This window comes from Mustela nigripes, chromosome 15 (assembly GCF_022355385.1).
Source record: "Mustela nigripes isolate SB6536 chromosome 15, MUSNIG.SB6536, whole genome shotgun sequence".
Taxonomy (NCBI): Eukaryota; Metazoa; Chordata; class Mammalia; order Carnivora; family Mustelidae; genus Mustela; species Mustela nigripes.
In genome coordinates, this window is record NC_081571.1 from 37,064,483 (window position 1) to 37,073,665 (window position 9,183).

General features: G+C 37.4%; 1 pseudogene; it reads right to left on the minus strand.

Moving 5' to 3' along the window:
• Positions 1 to 4,056: 4,056 nt before the first annotated feature.
• LOC132002658 (putative elongation factor 1-alpha-like 3) lies at positions 4,057 to 5,835 on the minus strand (annotated as a pseudogene).
• Between the last annotated feature and the right edge of the window lie 3,348 nt (positions 5,836 to 9,183).

The window sequence follows — 9,183 nt, forward strand, 5'->3', positions numbered from 1 at the left end:
ACAATTTGTTATAACTGACATCATTATTCAATTGTGAATACATTTTTCCATGCTGAAGATAGTTGTTTGGTGTGGGCTGTCCTTTCTGCTATATTTGTTAATATAGATTTGTTTAAAATTTTTTTCAAGTATTCTTTAATTTCTAATTATTATTTATTGTTTTTGCTAACATGTTCTTACTGGCATAGGTCCTTTAGAAATGCCCTATGGGTATTCTCACTGTTCCTTCTCTCTTTGAAAGTAAATGGATATGTATGTATCCTCTGTCGAGGTACTAAACTACAAAATCCTTACAAGTTAAATTCAGATTTTTCTAGGTCTCAGTGATGCCTTAAGTACAGTGCCAAAAACAAACAAACAAAAAAGGTTACCTATTCCCTCTGGAGACAGGATAAGAATGTGAAATTTTGAAAAAATGATTTACAGTTCTTAGAAACAAGATGTACTACAAATATGAAAGATGAAGTCTCGTATTTCTGGCATTCTTCTTGGGGAACATTTCTGGCATTTTCTTGGGAGTAAAGAGGAGAGATGAAACGTCTGCTTTTGCTTCCAAATTGTTTTGAGTTGTAATGTTTCTTGTTCTAGCATTTCATAATGAAGCTGGCTATTTTCTGGCAAAGATGTCTGGGAGCTACTGCAAGATAATTCTGTAGGACATCAAAGAAATTAATGATGGAAGGAGTTAATTCTATTTCTAACAGAAAATAGCTGCTTTGTGGAGCAAGAAAGTAGTTGAGGCTACTGAGATAATCTGAGTCAATTATATTGAATTCACATAGAGTGATTACGTAGGTCTCAGCCCCTCCCTCTGCCAGCTGTTCTTAATCAGTCCTGATTCCTTAGTTCAACTAATGCCCCCTACAATGCTGATTATGTCTTGCTCAACCAAGACTCCCTTAATAATTGCTTACTCATTTGGATCAAACTCTCTGATCATTTGTCTTTCTACTTTTATGCTTCCTATCAGCTGTTTTTGACTTCTTTATATCAAATATTAGTGATTTCTTCTTTTTCTTTGCCATGAAATGTGAAATTCACAACGCCCTCTGATTTTTTCCAAACAGCAGAGTGGAGGTCCAGAAATGTTTAACAGCTTCATTTAAAAAAAAAATTTTTTTTAAAGATTTATTTATCTTAGAAAGAGACAGAAAGAGAGAGAGAGTACATGAGGTCACACACAAGTTGGGGGAGGGGCAGAGGGAGAAAATCCTCAAGCACACTCCCCACTGAGCATGGAGTCTGACATGGCCCTCGATCCCATTAACGATCAGAGAGTGACCTGAGCTGAAACCAAGGGTCAGATGCCTAACCAACTGAGCCACTGATGCACCCTGTAAGAGTTTCACTTTTATTGCTATGGTTAATTGCTAGAATGAAAACGAATATAAGAGAAATAGACATCTACATGCCCATTTAAACATTTCTGGAACGGTATCTGTCGTCTGCAGTAGACTTTGTCCATCTGTTTTGTATGCCATTTTAGACTAAGGGTGATGTATTTACTAAATGGAAATGAAATTATTTGTATCCATCACACTCTGACTTTTTCTGGCATCTATTTTCAGAGAGTCCAAGAAAAATATAACACCCTCCCTCTTCTGAGAACACATTTCTACATTTGTGTAAGACATTATTTAATTATTTTAAGCCAATGTTAGGAATTTTATGGAAGGGGAATTCCTTTACCAATAATGTAATACCAAACTGACATATTGTGGAACATCCATTTTACTTTTGTTTAAAAATATAAACTGTATGGAATCTCCAATGATGGTAATGCAAATGTATCAATAAAAATCATTAATGAATAGCTAAATTCATGAAAGCTGGTACTAGTTGGTTACTGTTGGCCACATATGATGCTAGATGTTTAAAAATGTTATTTAATTTGGATTTTTAATATATTTTTGGTACAAATCCTATAAGGTAAATCTGATTACAGTTTATGGATATTCAGCTTAAACTTCATGAGTTGAAAGCCTGTATTTAAATTGGTATTTTTACTTTGAGAACTAAGCAAGTTCTTCATCACTTCATTCCCTGGCTGTCCTATTGTTCTGGTTGTCGTAGACTCAAAAGGTCAAATGGCCATACACAGACTGTCAACCATGCTTTCTTTATCCATTACTATATTACTTCCTTATTCCTGTAGCAGTTCAGTCTCTTTCACCCAGGTATTGTTACATTATTCAGGTTTACCCTTGTCTTTTCCTCACCTGCAAAACCCCACTTTTTAGTGATTCTAAAAGAAAGTTAGCAGGGAAGCAAAATATGCAATTAATAATCTTATGCTAATGTATTAATAATTCATTTAACTTGATGTGCTTCTTTTCCCAAGAGGTCAGCATTTAGAGAGAGAGATGGAAAGCTTATGTTTATCCTAAGGCACTTCTAATAATGGAATTTCCAATGATGAGAAAGTGCCTTTGGACAGGAGAAGTTTTTTCCCATTCATATTACAAATATCCACGAGGAGAGGCGGGTTGGAGCTGGTTTATACCACCTTGTGAGAACCAATTATTAATGGTAAGGACACTGTCTCTGTAGATCTTATACTCTAGTGCATGGTAACAACACATCAACAACAACAACAACAACAAAAACAAAATCAAAACCAAAACCAAAGACAAAACCTGAAAAGCAAAACTAAGATACAAATGTATAATATGTTTTAGGTAAGATAGATAGTGAAATCTCAGGAGAATGTGACATTTGAGTTGTGGCTTGAAGGAAGCAAAAGAGGGAGCTTTGTGGATATCTGGAGCACAAGATTCTTAGTAAAGAGATTAGCAAGTGCAAAGATTCTGTGACATGAGTGAGCCTGTTATGTCTGAGGCAAAGTCACCTCTAGTCATATGGCTGTCACTTTGTCTCAGATACAGCAGGCACACTCAGGCCACAGGATCTTTGCACTTGACTAGAGGGCCATATTTTTTGTACTTCACTAGAGAATGAGTGAGAAAGAGGTGAGAAGTTGGTGATTAGAGTTCAGAAATAACAAATGGCCAGATCACAGAGGGCCATGTGGTTGCAGTAAGAACTGTGGCTTTCACTTTAGGTGATATGAGAAGCTTTCAAAGCAAAGGAATGACATGGATGGAATGACATGGAAACCCATTTTTAAACGGGATCCATCTGGATGCTATAATGAGAAAAGATTGGAGAGAAGGAGAGTTGACACAGAGAAACCTATATTTTTTTTAAAGATTTTTATTTATTTGACAGAGAGAGATCACATATAGAGAGAGAGAGAGGAGGAAGCAGGCTCCCTACCTAGCAGACAGCCCGATGGGGGACTTGATCCCAGGACCCTGAGATCATGACCTGAGCTGAAGGCAGAAGCTTAACCCCCTGAACCACCCAGGCAGTCCACAGAGAAACCTATTAAGAAACCATAAAATATCCACAAGGCTTGGACTATAGTAGTAACATCAGTGATAATAAAAATCAAGTGTCTTTGAGAAGATATAGTTAGAATACCTGCGTTGAAGGAAAAAGGAAGGTAAGCTGACCTCAAGATTTTTACGTCAGCAATTAGGTGGGGGAATTTGCAGTAATTAAGTGTTTGAAGGGGAATCACAGATTTTATTTTTAGATAATTTATATTAAAAATTCTGTTGGACTTCTGAATAGAGATATTGAGTAAGCAGTAGGATATACATAAGTCTGGAGTATAGGCTAAAATATAGATTGGGATGTCATCAGCAAGTAGATGGCATTTATTTATTTATTCATTTATTTTATTATTTTTTTCTCAATAAAGTTTTATTTTAATGGGTCTCAAAATGCTGTGAGCTTTTTTTGGTCATTTCCATTAAAAACTACTCATTTTAAAAGCTAATAACTTAAAACTGCCACACACACACACACACACACACACAACAAATGGTCCACAAAACATTCTCTTTTTCTTCTGAAGGTTTTATGATGCATTGTTACTTTTAACCAGTCTTTTACTATTAAACTTAAATGGCCAATTGATACAAACAGTTCTGAGACCATTCTTCCACCACTGATTAACACTGGGGGTGGGGCGGGTATTAGGAATAATATTCATTTAGCTATCTGAGCTTTCTGAGCAGACTTGGTGACCTCGCCACCTCCAGCTCTCTTCTTGTCCACTGCTGTAATGACACCCACAGTAACTGTCTGTCTCATATTACAGAAAACAGGCCAGAGGAGGACAATTAGAGAAGTTCTCAACACACCATATCAACAGTAGTAGCATCATCAGATTTTAAGAACTTGGGGCCGTCTTCCAGCTTTTCTCCAAAACGATCATCAGTCTTCTTCACCTCAGAAAACTTGCAAGCAACATGAGCCAGGCGACAATCCAGCACAGGTGCATACCCAGCACTGATTTGGCCAAGATAGTTCAGGAAAATCATGTGAGCTTTGAAGCCAGCTGCTTCCATTGGTGGGTCATTTTTGCTGTCACCAGCCATATTGCCTGGACGAACATCTCTGACACATATGTTCTTGTCACTGAAGTCTACATTGTCCCCAGCAAATGTCTCACTCAAAACTTCATGGTGCATTTCAACGGATTTTTCTTCAGTTGTGACACTGACTGAAGCAAAGGAGACCACCATGCCAGGTTTAAGAATACCAGTCTCCACTTGGGCCACAGGGACAGTATCAATACCACCAATTTTGTAGATGTCCTGGAGAGGCAGAAGCAAGGGCTTGTCAGTTGGACAAGCTGGTGGCAGAATGCAATCCAGAGCTTGAAGCATATCGTGCCACTGGCTTTGCTATCCGTATGGGTGACTTTCCATCCCTTGAACCAAGACATGTTAACACTTGGCTCTAGCACGTTGTCACCATTCCAACCAAAAATTGGCACAGATGCTACTGTGTCAGTGTTGTAGCCAATTTTCTTAATGTAGGTGTTGACTTCCTTAACGATTTATTTGTGTCTCTTCTGGCTATAGGGTGGTTCCGTGAAATCCATTTTGTTGACACTGGCAATTAGTTGTTTTCACACCCAGTGTGTAAGCTAGAAGGGCATGCTCAAAGGTCTGCCCATTCTTGGAGGTACCTGCTTCAAATTCATCAACACTGGCAACAATAGTCAGGACAGCATGGTCAGCCTGAGATGTGCCTATAATCATGTTTTTGATACAGTCTCTGTGTCCTGGAGGATCAATGATGGTCATATAACATTCCTCGGTCTCGAATTTCCTCAGGGCAATATCCACAGTGATACCTCATTCATGTTCAGCTTTCAGTTTATCCAAGACCCAGTACACTTGAAGGAGCCCCTTCCCATCTCAGCAACCTCCTTCTCAAATTTTTCTATTAGTTCTTTTGTCGATCCCACCACTTTGGTAGATCAGATGACCAGTAGTGGTAGATTTGCCCAAATCTATGTGTTCAATGAAAACAATGTTGATATGAGCCTTTTCCTTTCCCCTTTTGGTTTAAGTTTAGTGGCGGTTTGCATAACACCTGTGTATGCAAACCCATTGTGAAAAAAATAGATGGTATTTAAAATCATGAGGCAAGACAGGATCACCCTAGGGAGTAAATATAGGTAGAAAAACAAGTCTCTTTAATAAGATGGACTTTACCCAGAGTATTATAGCTAAACCACTAGCTACGTAACAGTCTCTCCTCTTCCCCCTCTCTGCTTATATAAAGCTAATATAAACAAAAATCTAACTCTTATTAATGCCTTAAAATTCAGCTTAATCATCACATTCTCCATATATCTAGAGAATAGCTGAGTTGTCATTTTAATGGAAAATTACAGAATCACACATTAATCCCCCTTTATTTAACTTACATTCCTGCAGTTTTACTGTCTTCTGTAACATCTTTCTCACCCATCAGATCATGAACTTCCTAGAGACAAGGTTCACCTATTTCCCATGCCTAGTGTTCCACATGAAAATCTGAAGACACTTAGGGTTTTAATAAATAAAATAAAAAGAAATAGTAATAGCAAGTAAAAGGGGAAGAAGGATAAAGAGAATTTGCAAGAAAACAGTGGAAAGGGATGTGGGGGAGGGAGACAAATATATATTTTATCTAGTGTGTAGTGCTGGTTCTGAAAAGCTGCTTGCAATTTTTACAAACACGGAATACATACTGTATAGCTTAGCAGAACATGATTCAATTTCCTCTTCTGTGAAATGAGAGTGTTGAACTAAGTCCCTTCCAGCTTTAAAATGCAAAGGCTTTATGACTCTCAAATTCCCAAGTGAAATATGATCTGTGATTCATGTACGTTTTTTCCTCCCTGTGTTTGGTCATGCCTGGTTATCTATGGCCCTCATGCTGGTTGGGGATGCCCCCTCTACTCCTGCTCGCTCTCACCTCCTCTCTGCCCTGACTTGCTAGACTTTAATAGCATCATTATTTTACACGTTATTATTGCTCTCAAAAAATGCACGTCTGCTGTATTTGCAAGCTTTGCGTTAGCTCAGTGTTGCCTTGACTTCTTTTTTCACTTTGCAAAGCAAAAGAAAAGAAAACCAACCAAAAGCCCTCTTTTTTCTCTCTTAAAACACACACACACACACACACACACACACTCACACACACACACAAATAGAAACAAAACAAACCTTTGACGTTAGGCAGAAAGATGATCAGTAAATAATATCACTTAAAAACTGCTGAAAAAGACTGGACAGAAAAATATGACAGGATTTTGCCATCATAGTTCATTTACTTGTGGTGTTTCAGAGAGCTTTGCCATTGACTCTGCTACTGCTCCATAGTTTACCATATACCATCAAATATTAGTTAATGAAGACCTGCCTTTATCCTCTTGCCATCTTTTCTGCTTCCTTCAGAGGTCAGTGCTGAAGCATAAGCCAATGGAATATGTCCTTGATATAGATCTCATTACAAACCGATTCCATGTAATGCAGCCTGCACTACTGACTTAGTTCTGAAATTAGGCACTTTTCTATACCAATTCTGAAAGCTCAAAACCTTTATTCCTCTTCGTAGATTATAGACAATCCCATGGAGAGAAGTATTAGATTGAGAATTCAGGTGTTTATGGTGAACTGAAATAAAGCTCTGAAGTCTGAAACTCATTAAACTACAACATATTAGGTCAACTTTTAAATCCGTTTCTTACCCAGTGCTTAAAAAAAAATAACACAAGCCCATTAGTCTTCTGGTGCTTGTCAAATACACAACCCGAAGTTGATTTTTCATTAGAGAAGAGATTAAATTTAAAAACCAGAATAATGGGAAGTTTAAGTAATACCAAGTGAGTCATATTATATTTGTAAACTAAATCCTCCTTTGCCATTGTTAAGTGATTAAATAAATCATATTTTCATATACTGCTTTAGCACCAATATTATTATTTTGTACACTACCAGACTTACTTTCCTACCATTGATTGTATATATTAATTCAGAGTCCTATCAACAAATCAAATGGCAGGCGCTTACTGGATTTTTAACCCACAGAGCCACCCAGGCGCCCCACTTACTGGATTTTTATAATGTGATAAATGCTGTGTTTGGCTCTATAAAATAGTAGCTTTCAAAATTTTTGAACTAAGATCCACTGTTTAGAAATGCATTTGTACTGTGAACAGGCATTCACGCACACAATTCAACAAAAAGAAAAGTTTCAGGAAAAAAAAAAAAAAAAACCTGAGGTTTATATAGTAAAACATTTTGATTTTTGTCTTTGCTTTCTTCTCTATTCCATTCAGTTGTTTTATTATAAATCATTAACAAACGTTGAATGAGACCCAGGACCAGCATATTGAAAAATTTCAATCTGGAGTACCTACAGATTCTGTCTTGTGGAAGGTTGCCGTTAGGTCAGTAGAAAAGAATAACATGAAACAAAATATAGTTTAATATCAGAATCAGTCAAATTGTCTTCAAAAAGATGAAATCTGAGCCAAACTTTGAAGAACAAAAAGAATGTGGCAAAGTGAAAGTGCAAAGGGGAAAGGCCAAATCAAAGGAAGGTCTTTGTGTGTGTGTGTTCCCAGAATAGTGATCAGACGATTCTGGTTGAAATGCAAGATATGCTAGGGAATTATAAAGACAAAAACATTGTTTGTAATTAAATGTATAAGAAGTCCGTAAAGAAGTTTATACCTAATATAGAAGAAACCAGAGAGCAATTTAAGGATTTTGATCATTACAAATGTGTTGATGAAATCATATTTTAAAAGGCTGTAATATGAAAAAAACCATGCAGACTGTGCTCTAAAGGAGTGACTCCAGGGAAGAAGACTCACTGTGGCAGTAATTCTGATGTCATGCAATAGAATCTAGACTAGGTGGTAACATCAAGAAAGTATGTTAAATAAAGCCATTGGTATGGTATACGAACCCTCTACTTACAGAGATGACATACATATATTAGTATTTATTATCAGATTGTTTCCTTTAAATTTATACATCTTAGAAATGTTCTAAAGTAAACTATAATGAATATTATTCACTCATTAAGCAAATATGAAGTATGTACTATTAAGCACTATAATAAATGCTGGAAATGGGTGGTGAACTGGGCTCCCTGATTCCAATCGGTTGTACAATTGAATAGATTTTTCTTTTTGGCTTAAACAATAGAAATTTGGAGCACCTGGGTGGCTCAGTCTGTTAAGTGTCTGCTTAACAAATCAGACCTGTTCAGATCATGACCTGTTCAGCTCAGGTCGTGATCCCAGAATCATGGAACTGAGTCCTGTAATGGGCTCCCTGCTCAGCCTCTCACCCCACCCTTGTGCTGTCTCACACACACTCTCCCTCTCTCAACTAAATAAACTCTTAAAAACAATAACAACAACAACAACAACAAAACCCAGAAATTTATTTTCTCACACTTCTGGAGACTGGAGGCTGAGACAGCTGCCAGCATGGTCGTTTACTGGTTTGTAGATGGTTACTCTCTTGCTGTGTCCTTATGTGGTAGAAAGGGAAAGTAGGCTCTCTGGTGTCTCTCTTTTTAAAAATTTTTTTTAAGATTATTTATTTATTTATTTGACAGACAGAGATCACACGTAGGCAGAGAGTCAGGCAGAGAGAGAGGAGGAAGCAGGCTCCGTACTAAGCAGAGAGCCCGTTTGGGGGCTTGATCCCAGAACCCTGGGATCATGACCCGAGCCGAAGGCAGAGCCTTTAACCCACTGAGCCACCCAGGCGCACCTAATTTTTTAATTTGAGTGTAGTTGACGTACTACATTAA